Source organism: Spinacia oleracea, chromosome 6 (assembly GCF_020520425.1).
Source record: "Spinacia oleracea cultivar Varoflay chromosome 6, BTI_SOV_V1, whole genome shotgun sequence".
Classification (NCBI taxonomy): domain Eukaryota; kingdom Viridiplantae; phylum Streptophyta; class Magnoliopsida; order Caryophyllales; family Amaranthaceae; genus Spinacia; species Spinacia oleracea.
The window spans coordinates 73,875,368-73,897,485 of NC_079492.1; the positions used below are offsets into that span (position 1 = coordinate 73,875,368).

The 22,118-nt window shown below is 39.9% G+C and overlaps 1 pseudogene; it reads left to right on the top strand.

Moving 5' to 3' along the window:
• Nucleotides 1-20,320: 20,320 nt before the first annotated feature.
• On the top strand, nt 20,321-20,421 carry LOC130464649 (uncharacterized; annotated as a pseudogene).
• The last annotated feature ends 1,697 nt before the right edge of the window (nt 20,422-22,118 follow it).

Consider the following 22,118-nt stretch of genomic DNA (forward strand, 5'->3'; position numbering starts at 1 on the left):
CACATCACCAGCAGTTATGCGCGCTGGCTGGACGGGCTCTAAAAGAAGAAGGGGCGAGAGTGTGAGTGGGCGAGAGGCGGGCACGAGGGCATGCGGGCGTGCGGGTGCAGCACGAGGGCACGAGCCTGGAGGGCGTGCGGGTCCCGAGCAAAGAGAGAGAAGGGGAGAGATGGAGTGAGGGGCAAGAAAAACATAAGAGGGTTTATGAATTTTAGGGGCTCATTTAATGATGGGGGAGTCCTATTTATAGGCTCCCTAATCCCTTGATGGGCTAGGCTTAGGATATTTGAGTTGGGCTTAGGAATTAAATGAATTGGGCTAGCTTAGGATTTAAATTAAATGCTATTGATTGGGCTCGTTTATTAAAACGAATTGGACTTTTTATTTAAAACCCGAAGCTTTAAAAATAATTTGCAACTCATTTAATTTCCCGACTCAAGAATTAAATTCGTTTGGTAATTAATTAAAATAATAAATATTCTAATTAATTAAAATACATTAAATAAAAAGCATTTAAATATTATTTAAATGTTAATAAATCGTAAAATGCTTTATAAATATAATAAAATATACTTATAAATATTATAAAAATACGAGGTATTACAGTTTCTGAGTACTAGATCGCCAACCATCAAAGTTTTGGCGTTGACTCTTCGGTTGTAATGCTTGTTGACCCTCTGTAAGTAGGTAGCATTGAGAGTTCTGGCATCGTTCCTGTAACACCCCGACTTCTAAACACCATTAATTAGGTTAATTATCTTTAATTAGCAGCGGAAACCCTAATTTCGTCGGAGCGTCACATGCCGTATCTCCCTCTTGGGAAATACAAGGCGACATAACCTTTTAAAATTTACTTACTACTGTTGAGTAACAGTAAATATACTTAACTTCGATTAATTCTTTAATATTTACATTGAAATCTAAATAAACTTTTAAAAAAAAATTCCTAACATTGATTAAACATTAATATTAAAATCTAACTCGATAATTGAAATTTAACTTAGAGTTTAATTAGTTTATCCATTATTAATAGTGACACATAATTATCTTTACTAAACGTCGATCGTGAATGTGATGGTTGCATCCTCACTCTAAGGCCTCCCATGATCTTCCTCGTACCTAAAACAAAAGCAACATCGTGAGCCGAGGCCCAGTAACATACTACCCTAACAACGTAAATTCATTTCAATTCATTTTATTTACTTTGCAAACAGGGAGAATAGAACAATCACTTTCATTAAAATCATTATAATAAAACATCATTTATAACTTGAAACTTTAATAGTTCCCATTATCTTTCATAAAACCTTCATTTTACTTGGTAACTGGCAAGTTAGCCTTGCGGGACGTCTCCCACCTTGCGATAGTCCTCAAGGAGCACTCTCCCTTGTTGGACATACGCCCGTACCTAATTATTTTCTTTTTTTAGCTTGCGGTAACCCTCAAGGAGCACTCTCCCTTGTTGGGTGTCCCGCGGTACGACGGTACGTGCACGACCTAGAAATAGTAACCCCACTAACTCTCAGAACCGGTTACACTTTAATTTATCATGTTTCGTATCTTATTCGTAACTCATAAACATCATTCTAATAAAATCATTCATAAACATATTTGAATATCATCATGCATAAAACAAATTTTATAAATACATTTCATATCCCACAATCCAATAAAAACATATCATTATAAACACATTTCATAATCTCATAAAACATATTTCATAAATGGATTGTGGGTGTTAGCAATAGATGTTACCTCAACCGTAGATTATATTTCTTGTTTGATGAATCGTTCGTCCTGAGTTCCGAGTCTGATTCTTTCAAAATATTAAATTATTGAATTAGTACTAAAGCGATAAGTAATATTTAATCGGTCTTTTACAAATAATAAAGTTTATAAGTAATGAATTTATAACTAACGAATTTAAAAATAATATATAATTTCATAAATCGGTTTTCAGGAAATATATTACTTGAATCTCATAACTTAACGAAAACATTATTTAAATCAGATTTATGTCGAAATATATATATTTTAAATCACAATTAAAAATCTATTTTATTTTAAGTAACCATTTTATTTCATAAAACATTAGGATTAGTAAATGGACCAAGATAGAAAAACTTACATTGAAAAATTGGGCTAAGGGATTTGGGCTTGGTTACGGAAATAAAAGGAGAACTAAGTTCCAAACTGGAACTTTTTTTCTGGAAACAAAGGAGTACGGAGCAGGGGAAGGGTGCACGAGACAGAGGAGGGCACGAGGAGGAAAGAAAGGAGGAAGAAAGGGAGGTGGCGGCTGGCTGGCTGGCTGGGTGGCGCAGCAGGGCGCGCCGGTGAATGCGACGGTGGTGGTGGAGGAATGGTGTTCGCGAAAAAAAAACAAAGAAGGGGGAAAAGTGTGCGAAAATAAGAGAGGGGAGCAGGGGACTTTTGTGAGATAGCTTGGGTGGTTAAGGGGGGTGTGGTGGCTGCGCAGTCAAGAAGGGAGGTGGAGCGTGGTGGCACGGCAGTGCCGGCGGCTGGGGGTAGGGGAGAGCAAGGCAGGGGTGGGGTGCGAAAATTGGGAAGTAGGGGAGTGCGGAGTTGTGAGGAGAGGAGAGAAAATAAGGGGTGGTTGCGGTGGCCACGAGAGGTGGCGTTGGTGGTTGTTTGTTCGAAACACCGAAAGAGCTGGAGAATTTTGAGAGTTTGGGTGAATAAATCCACTGAATTGTTGGGTAATAGGGAGCAAATTTCTCTTCTATTTATAGGGTGAAGGGGATGCCATTGACATCATTCATGAGCTCACCATGGTAGTAGAGTGAGGAAGAAGCTGTAGTACTTGGAGACCAAGGAAATGAACTTGGACTGATTTAGGGAGAAAGAGTAGTCAAGAAAGTAAGAAAAATTTGTCTGTCATTGATTTGGTTGACACGTGAGAGAAGAGAGGGAGAGCAATATGCATTTTGGCTTTGAATGAGTATATTTTTTGTAAATCTTAGAATAGGTAAATTTCAAAATTTTAGTTGCTATTTTAGGAATTGATGAGTAGAAATATTTAACAAGTTTTGAAATTCCTTAGTAAAATATATCGTTAACGAAAAATAAATTTAGTTTTCGAATAAAATAAAAACGTTCCGAAATTTTTAAATATCCAAATAAATTATGAAATAATTATTATTTAAAAAGTAGCTTAAGCTCGTAAATCTGAAATTAAATTATAAAATCTGAATATAAATCGCGTAAGAATATTAAAAATTCAAGCGAAATAAAACTTTGCTAATTAAAATAAAGTTCGAATGAAGGATTTAAAACGATTTTAAGCTAAATAAAAATAATTATGCATAATTAATCAAGTTTTAAAAATTCGGGGTATTACATTCTTACCCCCTTAGAAAAAGTTTCGTCCTCGAAACTTGAAAATTTAGTTGTATAAAATGATTGTTGAAAATCGAAAACATTCGAATAAAAGTATGATATTTTATTTTAAAACCAAGATCTCACAATTTTATTTCAATTCCGACAATGTCTAGCCTTCATTCCGCCATCTTCTTTCATGACTCCGCTTCAACTCGAAACCTAGAATTGAAGAGTAAAGAATACAAAAGGGGTAAAATTATATGTTGATCCTTAATCGTCATTAAGGTCAATTACATTCCGCCATCGTCTTTCCTATCTCCACTTTACTTCATAAAATAGGATCGAGGAGCAAAGAACATAAAAGGGACAAACTTGTTAGCATAGACTAGGCTCCCATTTTACTTTGTGAGATCCCGTTTGAAAATAATTTCCACCAAAAATAGTAATTTTTAATACAAAATTATAATTCTGAAGATATATGATGAAAATCAATATTTATCTAACAATTATACTAGTCAAGTATTTTATAAAAATCATTTATTATAACAATCTCGTACTCTGAGCTCAGGAGAACTTCCATCGAAGACGGCTTCCATGTATAACGATTAGTTATTACCAATACAATCATGTCAGCATAAACATAATCAATAAAGAATATCATAAACACATAATTCTTTATTTGAAAATTTCACATTTAACATAAACATAACATTCATATAACTAATGATGGTAATACATCTTGGTTTGATACTTGATTAGGGCATATTACTTTCAAATTTTCCATCATTTATTCTAAACTATTTCCTCTAAATGTTCGATCACGCGTTTTCAAAAGGTCATTCTGCTTCATTCTTCACTCCATACTAGCGAAGTCATCATTGTCATTTGCATCATCGTCTTTTCCCTGCATTAAAAACACTCTTCCATTCGAAGTTGGTCCACGTGGGGGATTACGGTTGAAATTTGTAGTGCCACCATTTCCTTTGTTCACGTCGTTTCTCCTATCACCTTGCTCTCGATGTATTTGCGGACAATCTCTGATTTGGTGATCTTTGCTACAACATTTGAAGCAATCTCGCGTACCAATTCGACATTCTTTCTCAGTATGGTTCCATCTTCCACACTTGGCGCATCCACGATTCTTGTTAAAGTTTTGGTTTCCGTTGTTCCCTCCTTCATAGCTAACATTTTGTTTCTTATTGTTCGGTTGATTTTCTTTGAAGTTTCCTTTTCGTTTTCCATATGTTTTATCTCGAAGCTTGATAATTCTTTCGACGTTAATTGCTCGATCGTACAACTCTTGGAAAGTGGGAATACTAGAACTCGAGAGACGATCACGGATTTCAATGTTTAATCCTCCTTCAAATCGATTCATCCTTTGCCTATCAGTAGTCACCAGGTCAGGGGCAAATCGAGCAAGCTCATTCAATTTCACCGCATATTCCAGAACATTCTTCTTTCCTTGACTCAATTTGATAAATTCCGATTCCATTTGCAGTTGCAGAGAATAGGGATAAAATTGTTCCCGCATAGCTTCCGTCAGCTTTTCCCAACCAAAACCAGGCTCATTTTGGATTCCTTTAACACTTTTCCACCACAGGTTGGCTTGTCCTTTTAAGTAAAAGACGACGTAGTTGACCTTCCATTTCTCGGGGCATTGAGTTGCATCAAATAACTTCTCCATATCGCTAATCCATTCCTCAAATTCAGTAGGGTCTGGCTTGCCATCATAAGTAGGGGGTTTATGAGAAGCGAACTTTTTGAACATGTTGGAGCATTCTTCTTGCTCTGACCTTGGCTTCTGACGATTTCCTTGTAGAAGTTCCGAAATTATCAATCTCATTAAGTCCATTCGATTATCACTCGTTTCTTCTGGGGTGTCACCAAAAATGGGATCCTTGCGCAATTCTTCAATCCCTTCCAGCGTTAGTGCAGATTTGTGATTACCATTTCTAACGTTAAAATCGTCATCGTTTCTAGCGCCACTAATAGGAATACTTCCGCTTGAAGCCATCGTCAATCTGATCACAAGGATATATACAATGCTTAAGATAATCTTTTCTTCATGAACTAGACTAAGAAATTTTGTAAATCATAATAAAGAAAACAAGCCCGTCACATTCCCCGTTCCTATCACTCACACTCATTTCACTTTAACTTAGCATGATTTTAAAATATTCTTTTTAACTTATTCCTTAAAATTCTTCGCTTAAAGCCCATTGAATTCTATTACGTGCAAAACCCGTAAGGTTTAGCACTTATGATCCAGAACCTTTGCTCTGAATACCAAACTGTAACACCCCGACTTATAAACACCATTAATTAGGTTAATTATCTTTAATTAGCATATGAAACCCTAATTTCGTCGGAGCGTCACATGCCGTATCTCCCTCTTGGGAAATACAAGGCGACATAACCTTTTAAAATTTACTTACTACTGTTGAGTAACAGTAAATATATTTAACTTCGATTAATTCTTTAATATTTACATTGAAATATAAATAAACTTTTAAAAAAATTCCTAACATTGATTAAACATTAATATTAAAATCTAACTCGATAATTGAAATTTAACTTAGAGTTTAATTAGTTTATCCATTATTAATAGTGACACATAATTATCTTTACTAAACGTCGATCGTGAATGTGATGGTTGCATCCTCACTCTAAGGCATTCCATGATCTTCCTCGTACCTCAAACAAAAGCAACATCGTGAGCCGAGGCCCAGTAACATACTACCCTAACAACGTAAATTCATTTCAATTCATTTTATTTACTTTGCAAACAGGGAGAATAGAACAATCACTTTCATTAAAAGCATTATAATAAAACATCATTTATAACTTGTAACTTTAATAGTTCCCATTATCTTTCATAAAACCATCATTTTACTTGGTAACTGGCAAGTTAGCCTTGCGGGACGTCTCCCACCTTGCGATAGTCCTCAAGGAGCACTCTCCCTTGTTGGACATACGCCCGTACCTAATTATTTTCTTTTTTAGCTTGCGGTAACCCTCAAGGAGCACTCTCCCTTGTTGGGTGTCCCGCGGTACGGTGGTATGTGCACGACCTAGAAATAGTAACCCCACTAACTCTCAGAACCGGTTACACTTTTATTTATCATGTTTCGTACCTTATTCGTAACTCATAAACATCATTCTTATAAAATCATTCATAAACATATTTGAATATCATCATGCATAAAACAAACTTTATAAATACATTTCATATCCCACAATCCAATAAAAACATATCATTATAAACACATTTCATAATCTCATAAAACACATTTCATAAATGGATTGTGGGTGTTAGCAATAGATGTTACCTCAACCGTAGATTATATTTCCTGTTTGATGAATCGTTCGTCCTGAGTTCCGAGTCTGATTCTTTCAAAATATTAAATTATTGAATTAGTACTAAAACGATAAGTAATCTTTAATCGGTATTTATAAATAATAAATTTTATAAGTAATGAATTTATAACTAACGAATTTAAAAATAATATATAATTTCATAAATCGGTTTTCAGGAAATATATTACTTGAATCTCATAACTTAACGAAAACATTATTTAAATTAGATTTATGTCGAAATATATATATTTTAAATCACAATTAAAAATCTATTTTATTTTAAGTAACCATTTTATTTCATAAAACATTAGGATTAGTAAATGGACCAAGATAGCAAAACTTACATTGAAAAATTGGGCTAAGGGATTTGGGCTTGTTACGGAAATAAAAGGAGAACTAAGTTCCAAACTGGAACTTTGTTTTCTGGAAACAAAGGAGTACGGAGCAGGGGAAGGGTGCACGAGACAGAGGAGGGCACGAGGAGGAAAGAGAGGAGGAAGAAAGGGAGGTGGCGGCTGGCTGGCTGGTTGGGTGGCGCAGCAAGGCGCGCCGGTGAATGCGACTGTGGTGGTGGAGGAATGGTGTTCGCGAAAAAAAACCAAAGAAGAGGGAAAAGTGTGCGAAAATAAGAGAGGGGGGCAGGGGACTTTTGTGAGATAGCTTGGGTGGTTCAGGGGGGTGTGGTGGCTGCATAGTCAAGAAGGGAGGTGGAGCGTGGTGGCACGGCAGTGTCGGCGGCTGAGCGTAGGGGAGAGCAAGGCAGGGGTGGGGTGCGAAAACTGGGAAGCAGGGGAGTGCGGAGTTGTGAGGAGAGGAGAGAAAATAAGGGGTGGTTGCGGTGGCCACGAGAGGTGACGTTGGTGGTTGTTTGTTCGAAACACCAAAAGAGCTGGAGAATTTTGAGAGTTTGGGTGAATATATCCACTGAATTGTTGGGTAATAGGGAGCAAATTTCTCTTCTATTTATAGGGTGAAGGGGATGCCATTGACATCATTCATGAGCTCACCATGGTAGTAGAGTGAGGAAGAAGCTGTAGTACTTGGAGACCAAGGAAATGAACTTTGACTGATTTAGGGAGAAAGAGTGGTCAAGAATGTAAGAAAAATTTGTCTGTCATTGATTTGGTTGACACGTGAGAGAAGAGAGGGAGAGCAATATGTATTTTGGCTTTGAATGAGTATATTTTTTGTAAATCTTAGAATAGGTAAATTTCAGAATTTTAGTTGCTATTTTAGGAATTGATAAGTAGAAATCTTTAACAAGTTTTAAAATTCCTTAGTAAAATATATCGTTAACGAAAAATAAATTTAGTTTTCGAATAAAATAAAAACGTTCCGAAATTTTTAAAAATCCGAATAAATTATGAAATAATGAATATTTAAAAAGTAGCTTAAGCTCGTAAATCTGAAATTAAATTATAAAATCTGAATATAAATCGCGTAACAATATTAAAAATTCAAGCGAAATAAAACTTTGCTAATTAAAATAAAGTTCGAATTAAGGATTTAAAACGATTTTAAGCTAAATAAAAATAATTATGCATAATTAATCAAGTTTTAAAAATTCGGGGTATTACAGTTCCGAACTTCATCTAGTAGATCGAGAGCTTCGGACAGAAGTTGGTCGTTGCTTTCCCCATGGACTCCATCATACTTGTTGTATGCCTGGATCCTTAAACTTTCTGTCCCGATTTCTACATGGATGACAGCTTCAGAACCGTATACCAGATGGAATGGTGTTTGCCCTGTGGCTTCTTTCTCGGTGGTCCGAAGGGACCATAACGTTCCAGGGAGTTCCTCTAGCCATTTTCTCTTCTCGTCCTCTAGCTTGTTTTCGGCTTTGGCTTGTCCGTTGCTCTGAGGGTGGCAGACTGCTGAGTAGGCTAGGTGGATACCGTATTGCTTGCACCACTTTTGCAGCGGGGTGTTATCAAAATGTTTTCCATGGTCGAAGACTATCAGCCTTGGTATGCCGAACCTTGTGATGATGTTCTGCCAGCTGAACTTACGGACTTGTGGTTCAGTGATGGTAGAAACTGCTTCGGCTTCGATCCACTTGCTGAAATAGTCGATTCCTACAATCAGCCACTTCTTCTGGTTCGCAGTCGAAGGGAAGGGACCAATGATGTCCAACCCCCATTGTGCAAATGGTAAGGGGTAGAGCGTTGATTGTAAGGTCTGAGCTGGTTGGTGGATAGCCAGTGCGAATTTCTAACATTTCTCACACTTACTCGTCATCTGTTTTGCTTCGGAAACCATGGTGGGCCACCAATATCTGGCCCGAAGAGCCTTGTGTGCCGACGCCCTGCCTCCAATGTGATTTCCACATATTCCGAGGTGGATTTCCCTTAGGATATAGTCAGCGTCGGTTGGACCAACACATTTCAGCAATGGGGCAGAATACGATTTCCTCATGAGCTCTCCGTTGGCATCGATGATGAACCATTGGTTGAACCTTTTCAACTTCCTTGCTTGCAGCTTGTCTTCGGGAAGTTCTCCCCTCTCCTTGTATGCGATTACTGCGCATCCAGCTTGGTTCGGGATGCAGGTTGCAGACTGTAGGGGGTGGCATATCAATGCTTCTTTCTTGGTGTACTTCCACATAGACCGACCTGTTTAGGTCGATGAGCGTTGAGCTTGCAAGTTTTGACAGGGCATCTGCTTATGTGTACTGACCTCGGGGGATGAGGATGACTTCGAAGGATCTTAACTTTGACGTCAAGGATTTAATTTTTGCTAGATAAGCTGTCATACTTGGCCATTTGGCCTCATACTTGAAGGAAATAGTGCCCTTGGTCCAAGTATGCATATAATATTAAGTCTAATAAATGCGGTTCAGTATTAATTTACAAGTTAATAATTCAGTGAGATCAAGTGAGCTGAATGCCTAGCTATAAGCCGCTTGAGTTCAAGTGGAATTAATTATATTAATCCACAGCTTACTCTTGACTGAACCCGTAGGGTCACACAAATAGTACGTAAACGGATCAAGTATTTAATGGAATTAAATACTCCATCTATGGATATTCAGAATCGACGGATCTTGGTTTCAGTGGGAGCTGAGATCGTCACAAGCAAGAAATGAATACTCCGAAAACGATGATATTGCCGGAAACGGAAATATGGATCGTATCGGAAATATAAATATTATCCAAGTCGTAGATGTTGCCGGAAACGGAAACATGGTACGTATCGGAAAATATTATCGGAAATGGAAATATTGCCGGAATCGGAAATATTGCCGGAAACGGAAATATTTTCAGAATCGGAAATATTATCGGAATCGGAAAATAAATTCCGGAAACGGAAATATTAAATATTTTTTCGAAACGGAAATTAATTCCGGAATCGGAAATATTAAATATTGTTCGTATCGGAAATGAATTCCGGAACCGGGAAGTTAATCGGAAGCGCATCGTACGAATTAGCATCGCACGAGGCTTGCTAGACGAAGGCCCAGCACGAAGCCAAGCCCACGCCCAGCAAGCCAAGCGCCCAACACGAAGGCCACAAGCCTCGCCAGGCCCAGCGCAAGGCCAGGCCCAGCAAAGGCTGCTGGCGCGCGCGATGAGCGTGATCGTGGGCAGCGAGGCAGCGCTCATGCGTGTGGGCCGCAAGGCCTGCGCGGTGCGTGCTTCCCTCGTGGTCGTGCGACGCTCGTGTTCGTAACGAATCCTAATCCTATCGGAATTCGTGAATTGATTAAATCCTAATCCTAAAAGATTAAATTTATTATTTAGAGTTCTAATAGGATTCTAATTAATAAATCCATATCCTAGTAGGATTATAATTCCTTTCCATAAACTCTATAAATAGGTGCCTAGGGTCACATATTTACATCAAGATTTGAAGTATTCAAAATGTAAGATTTTCAAGCAAAAATCAGCCAAACACTTGCAACCCAAATAGCCGAAATTCCTAGTAACCTTAAGGGCGATTCTAGTTGGTCAAGCTTAAGGCGGATCCGGCCGTGCTGTGGACTATCTACGGAGGGACGACACTTGGAGTCCTAAAAACGTTTTCTTGTTCGGTTCGGCGCAGCTAGGGAGGGCACGCTACAAAGTGTATGCATCTGAATTATGCTAAATGATTATGTGTAAATAATATGTTTCCTGGATTTACGGTTTTTCCGCATGATTTTATGTTTATTCATATGTATCATAACCTAACAGTGGTATCACGAGCCTCTTATTATTTTCATAATCTAATTTGCATGAACATGGTTAAATTTTACAAATTTGCAAAGAATTAAAGGGGTGATTAATTTTCGTAATTAATTGCAAATTGCGTTTATTTAATTATATGTACGCAGTTTTTCGGCAGTTTCTTCGTTACTCATCCAAATCGAGTGATTTTTGTGTCAACTTCGGCCGAACCCAGAATTCCCAAATTCGAAGCCTAACTATGACTTTTCGGAGGTTTTAGTTTTTCGAACGCAAAAGTTTGTAAATTTAAGATGTTAAATTAAGTATTTGCGATTCTTGTTGATAAATCTTGAGTTGTTGATTGACCTACTGTATATGTTTAACAATTATGAATGCCTAGACTTGTTAATTATACAACCTAATTTGTAATTATGATTAATTTGTTGAAATTCAAATAATTTAGAATTAATTTGATTTTCATGATTAATTAATAATTTAATTAGGTACTAATTGATAAGCGTGTTTTCCGTCGTTGATAGAAAACCACCTATGCAAACAATATTTATAAAACCACTTCAACTACCGGCAAGCGGTAAGCAAAGGATCGTCCCAAAGAAACGGTGAATTATTGAGTTGGAAGTCAATCTAGTTCGATCAAGGATTTGTTTTGAATTGTCACTTTTAAGAGTCTAAAAACAAATAAAGAACTATGTAAAATTGAATCAAGAAAGGGAAATGCTAGGGAGTCGGGGATAGCCTAGGGAAACCGGGGGAAATCAATTCAACTATTTAGCAATGGTGATCATGCAACGAAATGGTGATTAGGCAAACAGCATCTAAAGACGAACTCGCCACCTCTCGGATGGGGAACGCTAAGCGTCTAATCCACGGAAGAGCTTTCGCCTAATCCTAGACTAAACTAACTAGCATATAATAGGTACCGCCATTTGATCAACACAAGATAGGTCCACAATGTCTTGCCAAACCTATCCTATGGTTCCACGAAAATCTAATCGAATAGCATTTGCAACTACCACTCAACTAGCATGGATTTCCTATCATCAAATCTTATTTAATCACATGAATCAACCAACAATCAATAATCTATTTCCCCTAATTCATCCCCTAGTTTCTCCCCTTTCCCTTACCTAAAACTACTCACTAATCATCCTAACAATCAAGCTATCCATTAGTTCAAAACAAGCTATCATGAAATTAAAGGAGGAGAAGTAGAGAATAGGAAATTCAATTGCACAATCAAATCAAAAACTGAAAATCAAAGTAACAAGCAAAATTGAAATCAAGAACTCAAGGTATTGAGGAATTGCAAAACAATTATCAACTAAGCAAGTGAAAGAATTAAAGAACTAAGAATTCAATTGCATAAAGAAGAGAAGAGTTGAAGAAAATTACTGAATTGATGCTTGGAATTGAAGAGTTTCTCTCTCTAGATTGAAGAACAAAATCACAAAACCTCTAGAATTGAAAGTGTAAAAATATGAAATGTAAAATATGAAAGCGTAAAATGAAAATAATCAAAAATCCTATTTATACTAAACCCCAAAAATAAGAGTTTTAAACTCGAAAACTGAATCCCACGCAGCCGTGCGAACGTGCAGACCCAGGTGCGATCGCATCAGTGCGATCGTGCTGTGCATCAATGCGAACGGGCCCTGCGACGATTCTTCTCCTTCGTGCTCAACAACCGTGCGATCGCACGGCTGTAACTTGGCTAAATCTTAGAAAATCCTTGTGTTCTCGCACAGGAATTTAGTGCGAGCCCACCGAAATTCCGTGCGAGCGGGCTTCTCTGTGGTGCGATCGCACGATTTCACTCATAGTTCCTGCATCGATTTTCCAGATTTGTGCGAACACACGAATTTGAGGCACGAGCGCACACACTGCCTTGACTTTTGGAGCCAACTCTGTAGACCCGTGCGAGCGCACAAAATGTCCATGCGATCGCACGGCACTGCCTTGACTTTTGGAGCCAACTCTGTAGACCCGTGCGAGCGCACAAAATGTCCATGCGATCGCACGGCACCTGCTCGAGCAAATCTCAGCTGTTTTTCCATCATTTTCAACATTATCACCTGAAAACCACAAAGATGGAAAAGGGGAATAAAAGAACAGCAAAACAATATAAAACTAACAAAAAAGCATAATAAAACTCTATAAAATCCTAGCCTAGAGCGACATAAATGCCGCTCATCAAACTCCCCCAAGCTAAGCGTTTGCTAGTCTCTAGCAAACAAAACTCAACTAGGGAAGAAAGAGCAACCTATCAAGTTCTAAAATTTACCAAAATCGAAATCTAGCAAATCTAATCAAGGCAAGACTAAAAATGGAAAACGCAAATCAAGAAAAGAGAAAAAAGAAAAGAAGAAAAGAAAAGAAATGAAAAGAAATTAAACTACAAAATCCAAGATGGGGGCTTTATTATGGAACAAGCATAGAAGAACACTAATATTACTAATCAAATGAATGAGTACACGCTAACAAATGTCCCAAATCGAGTGAAAGATTCGAGCATCAAGCAAAGCGAACTAAAGGCAAACACTAGTCAATCCCCCTACATCCGGGCATACCACGTCAAAACTCTAGATCTTATTCACCTTTGAGAATAGCGTCTCGAGACACCGCGAAGGCGCCAGAAAATCAAGATTAGGCTACCCGAAATCTAGCATGACAATCCCATTCCATAAACTTGACCAAATCCTCCCTCCACCGACAATGACTCAACTCAAAAGGGTCAAGAGGACTTTTTAGGGTGTAACGTAGGCTAGGGGTAAGGTGCGGAATAAATTTGGGATGTGGTGCTCATACCTAAAGTGAAGCGTAATAAGAACTCAACTCAAGCATAATCAACTGAAAACAAACTTTTCCACTTATTTGGGATACCCCCAAGCTTATTCAACAACAACTCTAAACTACAACTCTTTTTGTTCTTTTTTTTCTTGATTTGATTTTCCTCTTTTTTGTGTTTCAATTGAAACTTTTCTCATGCCTTGTTTTTCTCTATTTTTTTGGCTTTTTCAGAACTTAATTCTATATTTTTTTTGCTTTTTGCATCAATTATTCACTATGTACAACACTCTTCCAAAACTTTGACATTCACACCAAACAACATTCATTCCTCAACTTTGCATAATCAATCCAAAACAACAAGCATCATAACTCTAAGCTTCACTATCACTTCTAAGGGTGAAAACAAAACAAAGGCTATTAGGCTTGCATTGTGCTCATAAGAAATGAAGGGTCAAGGCTCAAATGGCTGGCAATGGGGCAAGTGCAAACAAAAACATATGAGAAAAATAGAAAATAAAGTTCTAAACTAAAAAGAAAAATAGTCACCGAAAGAAATGCCTTTATCGTCCCCTAAAGTAGTTCGGTCGCGGTCTCGGGAAAGAAATGGTCAAACTCTGGAGACAAGAAAGTCAATGCTAAGGATCCATGCCACTCAAATGAATATATGAATATGTGTTTGGGCTAATTTGAACATGAACCTCACAAGGGAGCAAATACCATTCTCTCCGGATTCAAATCACTAGAGAATTCAACACCATCTTACCACAAGCCAAGAGTTCATGACGCATGCTACCCAAAGTTCAACCAACTTTCTTGACACCAAATCCTAGACTCGACCCAAGACATTAAGAACCGTCTAAAAATCTACCAACTAGGAATAAAAGCATTTTAATCTACAAGTTCCAATTTTATATGCCCCAATCAAGAATATTGCCTAGAAAACCTAGAAAACTTGCCTTGACGAAAAAGAAATCAAAACAAAAAGAAAAGGAAGAAAATAAGAAAACACACCAAAAAGGAAACGAAAAGAAACAAACACAAAGAAAAAGAAGAGAAACTAAAAATCAAGCTAAATCAAACTAACAAAACAAAGAAACAAGCATGTGTTGGTATGATTTCAAAGCAAAGCATCAACAAATAGGCATCCACAAACAAAACTCCCCCCAAGCTAGAATTAGGCCATGTCCCCAAGGCCTAAAACTAAGCAAGGAGGGGCACATCTACCCATCCACCCAAATGCCCCAACATGATATATGCCCGTCCCAAAGAATGCATAAGAGTCGGAAGGATGTTACCGGAAGTATCGTGGGAGCAAGTCCCGCAAAGACCCGGGTAAAACCCGAACAAACTCACCAAAAATGGACGGACAAGGCACAAGGTGGAAAGTGAGAACCCACCGCAAAGAATCATACCAAAACAGTGCTCAAGAACCGCGGGGTGCCTCCCGGTAGCGCTCGTTTAACGTCATTAGCTTGACGAATCCCCCCAAATTCATGGGGGGTCATGGAGATCTATGGAAGCAATGGAACTAATGGGATCGCCTAAGTAATAATGCTTGAGGCGATGACCATTCACCTTGAAAGGAGCCGTACTATCATTCCGGATCTCAATAGTACCGTGCGGGAAAACCCGAACAACAATGAAAGGACCGCTCCACCGGGACTTGAGTTTACCCGGAAACAATTTCAACCGCGAGTTATAAAGGAGGACTTGCTCCCCCTCCTTGAACTCTCTCTTCTCGATCCGGGCATCATGATATTGTTTAGACCGGGCCTTGTAGATGCTCGCCGAGTCATAAGCATTCATGCGGAGTTCCTCCAACTCATGAAGGTCAAGCAAGCGTCTCTCTCCCGCACTAGTCAATTCGAAATTCAGGGTTTTGATGGCCCACATAGCCTTGTGCTCAAGTTCCACCGGCAAGTGGAAATTCTTGCCATAGACAAGCTTGTAAGGAGTCATGCCTATAGGTGTTTTGAAAGCCGTTCTATACGCCCATAAGGCATCACCAAGCTTGACGGACCAATCCTTGCGGTTCTTGGCAACCGACTTTTCAAGAATAGACTTGATTTCACGATTAGTAACTTCCACTTGGCCACTAGTTTGGGGATGATAGCCAACACCAACCTTATGATGAACTCCATATTTCCGCAAGAGTGCCTTGAATTTTCCATGGGCGAAATGGGATCCGCCATCACTAATCACAGCCCTATGAAACCCAAAACGCGGAAAAATGACCTTTTTGAAGAGGTTGAGAACCACTTTGTGATCATTGGTAGGCGAAGCAATGGCCTCCGCCCACTTGGAGACATAATCAACCGCAACAAGGATGTAGAGGTTTCCATAAGAAGAGGGGAAAGGGCCCATGAAATTAATGCCCCATACGTCGAACACCTCTAATTCCAAGATTGGATTTTGAGGCATCTCATGGCGTTTGGAAATATTCCCCGTCCGTTGGCAACGATCACAAGCCTTGACAAATACCCAAGCATCCCGGAAAAGAGTGGGCCACCATAGCATGCATTGAAGTATCTTGGAGGCGGTTCGATCACCCCCCATATTCCCACCACAAGGGGAAGAGTGGCACATACGGAGAACACTGGGGAACTCCTCATCCGGAACACACCTCCGTAAGAGGCCATCCGGGCACCTTCTCAACAAAGTGGGCTCATCCCAAATGTAGCGTTTAGAATCATGCTTCAACTTGCGGCGTTCTTGGGATGTGAGCTCTTCCGGAATTGTCCCGCAAGCCAAGTAATTTACAATATCAACAAACCACGGGAGTTGAGTGCTCCCAACCATGCATATACAAAGTGTCATCTCTCAAGGCATCCTCGATAGGAACATCATCTTTAGCTACACTTCCAAGTTCTAACCGAGAAAGGTGGTCGGCCACCACATTCTCGGCTCCCTTCTTATCTCGAATCTCAATGTCAAACTCTTGGAGAAGAAGCACCCAACGAATGAGTCTCGGTTTGGCCTCCTTCTTTGCCATAAGATAACGAATGGCCGCATGATCCGTGTACACAATTGTCTTTGACCCTACCAAATAAGTCCTAAACTTTTCAAAAGCATGCACTATGGCGAGAAATTCTTTCTCGGTCGTGGTGTAATTTGCTTGTGCTTGGTTGAGGGTTTTAGACATATAATAGATCACATGAAGCTTCTTGTCTTTCCTTTGACCAAGGACTCCCCCAACAGAGAAATCACTTGCATCACACATTAACTCAAAAGGTAGAGACCAATCCGGAGCTTGAACTATAGGGGTAGAGATGAGAGCATTCTTGATGGTGTCAAAGGCTTTGAGACATGCGGAGTCAAAATGAAAGTCACATTCCTTTTGGAGGAGGTTGGTGAGAGGCCGGGCGATCAAAGAAAAATCCTTAATGAACCGCCTATAGAAACCAGCATGCCCAAGAAAAGACCGAATCCCTTTAACATTTACCGGGGGAGGTAATTTCTCTATCACTTCGATTTTTGCTCGATCAACCTCAATCCCACGATGAGACACCTTGTGCCCTAGAACAATTCCTTCCTCCACCATGAAGTGGCACTTTTCCCAATTGAGAACCAAGTTGACCTTTTCACACCTTGCAAGACACTTCCCAAGATTGATGAGGCATTCGTCATAGGTGGATCCTCCCACCGAGAAATCATCCATGAACACCTCCATCTCTTCTTCAAGAATATCACCAAAAATGCTCATCATACACCTTTGGAACGTTCCGGGAGCATTACAAAGCCCGAATGGCATCCGCCTATAAGCAAACGTTCCATAGGGACAAGTGAAAGTAGTTTTCTCTTGGTCTTTCGGATTAATTGGGATTTGAAAGAATCCGGAATAACCATCAAGAAAACTAAAGTACTTGTGCTTGGTTAGACGCTCAAGCATTTGGTCAATGAATGGGAGGGGAAAGTGATCCTTTTTGGTAGAGAGGTTGAGTTGACGATAGTCGATACACATGCGCCACCCGGTCACCGTCCGGGTGGAAATAAGCTCCCCATGTGAATTCTTGACTACCGTCATCCCTCCTTTCTTTGGAACCACATGGACCGGGGATACCCATCGGCAATTCGAGATAGGATAGATAACCCCGGCTGCCAAAAGCTTCATGATTTCCTTCTTAACCACCTCTCCCATAGGTGGGTTAAGTTTTCTTTGCCTCTCACGATGTGGGACAGCATTGTCCTCAAGCTCAATATGATGCATGCAAAGGGTTGGGCTAACACCTTTCAAATCACCAATGGTGTAGCCCAAAGCCCGTTGATGACGTTTCAAAACATTAATGAGCTTGAGCACTTGCTCGTCATCTAAAGAGGAATTGATAATGACGGGGTAAGAAGAATTTGGACCAAGAAAGACGTACCTTAAGCTCGAAGGTAGAGGTTTTAGCTCTACCTTGGGAGCTTCCTTACCAATTTGGGAGGCATGATCATCCAAAGCCTTCTTTCCATCAAGCACAAGCATGCAATGTTCCGATTGATCACAAGGTGGGGTGGAATCCATTAGTCTCTTGTATTTAGCCGCTTCAACTCCTTGATCACCTAAGCCATCTCTATTCAAGAGAGAAAACTCAAGCGGGTCGTTAGTGGTGAGCAAATGCTCATGGATGTCATGCACCAAAGGGTCAAAAGAGTCTACCAAGAAACATTTCTCATTGGTAGAGCTAGGGTAGCTCATGGTTTTATTCAAGTCAAAGAACAAGCAATCCATCCCTACTTTCAAGGTAATGTTCCCTTGCTTGACATCAATTATAGCCCCCGCCGTGGCTAAGAATGGGCGGCCTAGAATAATAGGGACATGCACGTCCTCATCAATGTCTAGGACCACGAAATCAACGGGGATCACAAGTCTACCAACTCTAGAAGGTACATCATCAATCTTGCCGATAGGATATTTGACCGAACGATCGGCAAGTTGCAATGTAATGTTGGTTGGGACAAGATCACCAACATCAAGCTTGGAGAATACCGAATAGGGCATTAGACTAACACTAGCCCCCAAATCACACAAGGCATTGCTTATTTCTAGCTCCTTGATAGCACAAGGGATAGTAAAACTACCCGGGTCTTTGAGTATGGGTGGCATTTTGTTAAGAATAATAGCACTACAATTTTCGGTGAGATTCACCATCTCCTTTACGTCACAATTTCGCTTCCCACTCAAGATTTCCTTAAGGAATCGTGAGTAGGTAGGCATTTGTTTTAACGCATCCGTAAAGGGGAGAGTGATATGCAATTTCCGAAGGACCTCTAGAAATTTTGCGAATTGCACATCCAACTTGTGTCTTATGAATCTTTGGGGATAGGGAAGTTTAGGAGTGGGGAGAGGTAGAAGAGTTGCCACTTTGGGGGTGATAGGATCACTTTCATCATTAATGAGAGGCTCCTCTTCTACCACATCATTGTCACTCGACTCAATGACTCCCTCTTGATCTTCCCCATTGGGTTTAGAAACCTTATTAGCTCTAGGAACGTCATCAAGGATTTTTCCACTCCTTGTCACTATAGCATTCATTTGCCTTAGAGTATGACTTTTGGGTGGAAGAATGGTAAGCGCATGATGTTCCCTAACGGTACTAGAAAGTTGAGCTAATTGGTTTTCAATCACCTTCAATTGAGTGTTGGATTGTTTGAATCCATCCTCAAACTCAATGTTCTTCTTGACTTGCGCCCCCACAAACGACTCCATGAGAGCCTCAAGATTCGACTTGAGAGGCGGGAGTGGTGGAGGTGCAACGCCATAACCACTTGGGTTGGATTGATATTGGTTGCCAAAGGTCCTCGGTCCATTGAATCCGGGAGGTGGCAAATGAGATGCACCATAAGGAACTCCCGAGTTCAAAGGATAACCCCCACTTGAGGCACCCCTAAATTTCCCATAAGAGTAATTATAACCCCCTCCACCTTGATGGTTGGGATTATAACCCCCTTGGTTGTATTGGCCTTGATTGCCAAAACCTTGAGGTTGACCGTAGGGCGCTTGGCTTTGATAGCCTTGTGCTCTATAGCCTCCTCGTCCTTGGTTATCATACCCACTTCCTTGGCCATAGCCTTGGTGGGGACCATACATGGAGGGCCCTCTAGGTTGCCTAGCAAAATTAGGATTGTTAGGGTTATCATTCCTAGACCTCTCATTGATGGCATTAGCATACTCTACATCAAAATCTCCTTCATACGAAGGGCCATAATCCACAAATGACAAGTTATGAACTAAAGGGCATGCATCGGGGGAATGATTATAGTCTTGGCAATTTTCACAAAAGAATGTGCCCCGAGGCATCGAGCCATAAGAACTAACCTTGCCCTTCCCCTTATTGAGAAGAGTGGCCGAATGAGATGGAATTATGGACGGAGATGGTGGCTTGCTTGCTGCACTTCCCGCAAATGGTGTATTCTCAAGCTTCTCTAATCTCGAGCTAAGCTTCTCTATCATCCGTGCTTGCTCTATGGCGTACACCGAATCCTTTCCATCCTCAATCCTACTTTTCCCATCATAACTTCTTGCACCTACGTGCCAAGATTGGTAGTTTTGAACTACATCTTCAATTATCTCCTCAATTTGATCTTCCGTTTTGTTCATGATGGGGCCTCCCGCGCCCGCATCCAAACTTGTTTTCGAGCTTGGACTCAATCCTAGGTAAAAAGTTTGTAGCAACAACCACTTGGGAATCCCATGATGAGGGCATTCCCTTTGGTATTCCTTGAATCGGTCCCAAGCCTCGAAAAGCGATTCATCACGGCCTTGCTCAAATGATTGAATCTTGTGGCGAAACTCCGCCGTCTTCCCATGAGAATAGAACTTGTTCAAGAAGGCACTAGTTACTTCGTTCCATGTGCGAAGTGAGTTGGGCTTGACCTCCTTGTCAAGCCAATCACTAGCACGCCCAAGCAAAGAGAAGTGGAACAAAGTCAATCTCACATAATCCGAGGTCACACCGTTGTGTTTTATTGTGTCACAATAGTGTTCAAACTTCTTGAGATGCTCGTGAGGCGACTCATTGCTTTTCCCACAAAAGGGATGACTTTGCACCAAATTAATCAAGGCGGGCTTGATCTCAAAATTATTAGCACATGTTGTTGGTGCTTGAATCCCACACGTAGCCTCAAATGCTCCCGGTATTCCCAAGTTCTTAACCGGAAGAGCCATGTTCTCACTAGCTTGCTCACTCACTTCTTGTTCCGTGTCAACACTCAAAGCCTCAAACCTATTATGATTTGACGGGCTAGAACGAGCACGCCTAAGTCTCCTTAAAGTCCTTTCCAATTCAAGGTCAAGAGGATGAAGGATCCTTTGACGAGCACGTCCCCTATCAAGCATAAACACTCAAGAAAACCGTGAGCAATGCAAAGGAAAAACTAAAGCAAGAATGGAATATTTTTGTATTTTTCAATTAATGAACTAGTCTCAACTAAACTCAATAACAACGATCGTTCCCCGGCAACGGCGCCATTTTGATAAGCGTGTTTTCCGTCGTTGATAGAAAACCACCTATGCCAACAATATTTATAAAACCACTTCAACTACCGGCAAGCGGTAAGCAAAGGGATCGTCCCACAGAAACGGTGAATTATTGAGTTGGAAGTCAATCTAGTTCGATCAAGGATTTGTAATTGTCACTTTTCAGAGTCTAAAAACAAATAAAGAACTATGTAAAATTGAATCAAGAAAGGGAAATTCTAGGGAGTCGGGGATAGCCTAGGGAAACCGGGGGAAATCAATTCAACTATTTAGCAATGGTGATCATGCAACGAAATGGTGATTAGGCAAACGGCATCTAAAGACGAACCCGCCACCTCTCGGATGGGGAACGCTAAGCGTCTAATCCACGGAAGAGCTTTCGCCTAATCTTAGACTAAACTAACTAGCATATAATAGGTACCGCCATTTGATCAACACAAGATAGGTCCACAATGTCTTGCCAAACCTATCCTATGGTTCCACGGAAATCTAATCGAATAGCATTTGCAACTACCACTCAACTAGCATGGATTTCCTATCATCAAATCTTATTTAATCACATGAATCAACCAACAATCAATAATCTATTTCCCCTAATTCATCCCCTAGTTTCTCTCCTTTCCCTAACCTAAAACTACTCACTAATCATCCTAACAATCAAGCTATCCATTAGTTCAAAACAAGCTATCATGAAATTAAAGGAGGATAAGTAGAGAATAGGAAATTCAATTGCACAATCAAATCAAAAACTGAAAATCAAAGTAACAAGCAAAATTGAAATCAAGAACTCAAGGTATTGAGGAATTGCAAAACAATTATCAACTAAGCAAGTGAAAGAATTAAAGAACTAAGAATTCAATTGCATAAAGAAGAGAAGAGTTGAAGAAAATTATTGAATTGATGCTTGGAATTGAAGAGTTTCTCTCTCTAGATTGAAGAACAAAATCACAAAACCTCTAGAATTGAAAGTGTAAAAATATGAAATGTAAAATATGAAAGCGTAAAAT